Source organism: Aplysia californica, unplaced genomic scaffold (assembly GCF_000002075.1).
Source record: "Aplysia californica isolate F4 #8 unplaced genomic scaffold, AplCal3.0 scaffold00042, whole genome shotgun sequence".
In the NCBI taxonomy this organism is placed as follows: domain Eukaryota; kingdom Metazoa; phylum Mollusca; class Gastropoda; order Aplysiida; family Aplysiidae; genus Aplysia; species Aplysia californica.
The window spans coordinates 327,056-328,373 of NW_004797312.1; the positions used below are offsets into that span (position 1 = coordinate 327,056).

The 1,318-nt window shown below is 42.9% G+C and overlaps 1 protein-coding gene across 1 annotated transcript in view; it reads left to right on the plus strand.

The window, feature by feature from the left end:
* Positions 1-266: 266 nt before the first annotated feature.
* Positions 267-1,318, plus strand: part of LOC101858005 (NF-kappa-B essential modulator) — a gene marked incomplete in the record, with an annotated part of 29,152 nt that continues 28,100 nt past the window's right edge. The window contains 1 exon segment of the mRNA XM_013079168.2: positions 267-542.

The following is a 1,318-nucleotide window of genomic DNA, read 5'->3' on the forward strand; positions in this document are numbered from 1 at the left end:
GTGTGTGTGTGTGTGTGTGTGTGTGTGTGTGTGTGTGTGTGTGTGTGTGTGCGAGTGTGTGTCGCGTGCATTATTCGTGCATGCATTTATGTAAAGCGCCTAGATCTGTGTTTACACGGGAGTGGGCGCTATAGAAATGATCTTCATAATATTATTAGCAGTCACAGAATTCTGTGTTAGCAGTAGTAGTAGTAACTCTCCATTTTTCGAGGAAGAGAAAACTCATACAGAACTTCCCGTTTCCAAAAATAGCAGTGGGATTTCCGCGTAGCGAAAACGACAAACAACGACTTGTCTATCATCGATGCTAAGACTGGGCAAAAAAGTGGAATCTACGCTTCATTTGGCAATCTTTCCTGGAAGGCATCACGCCATCTTCGTCTCTAGGATATTATTTCCGTTATGACGGAAGACTTTGCCTATGACCCTAGCAGCTGCTCTTGTTTGGAACGGATTTATGTCCATACATAGATAGAGGGCCTCTATTTCTGTCTTGTGAAAGGAATGTCGGACTACAAAAAAACAACAACCTTCCGGATGAGGTGAGAGTCAACTAGGCTACATTGTCAACAGATCCTCTGAAACAAAACGGAAGCTAGATTCTAGATATAGAAATCTCGATCTAGATATAGATATAGAAATCTAGATCTAAGTCTACTCTATTCTTCGATAAAAGTGCATTTTAGGTACGTAAATTATTGGGACTGGGAGGACTTACTTAACTTGATGTCTAGACTAGATCTAGCGACCACTATGAGACAAGAGTAGAGTAGAACAGATGGGGGGATAGGGGTAGGGTTTGGGGTAGGGTTTAGGTCTCTTCTTTATTCATTATATGTTTGTTGGGGTGGTCTCTCTTTACAGAAGTACTTCCAAATTATTAGACCCAATGTCGCAGTGACGTCAATGACACGTTATAAATTACTTGCGTTTGTTTGTAGCGCTTGCATTTGTTTGAAAGAAATGTTTGTAGCACATTTTTATAGAGAAGGGGATAATTGTCAGAGCAGAGCTAGATACCTAGATCTATAGGCTTAGATCTACTCCTCAGCAGGATGTGCCGAACTGCCTGGGCAATTTTCATTCTTATTAAGTTATTGGCCACGGCGTCACTTTTCGCCCGATTCTCTTACTTTTAGTTCGCGTGACTCAGCAGCCCGCCGGAGCTCCCCGGCTCAAGGTCACGGGGTTAATGAGCCCTGAGGCGACTTTGCCGGTGTCGGTCGGGAAGTTCGCATTTTTGACTATGTTTAAAACTTCTTCCCCATCCCACACAGCAAACCATTACGCGAATGTACTAAAAGCTCAATGTCTTGAG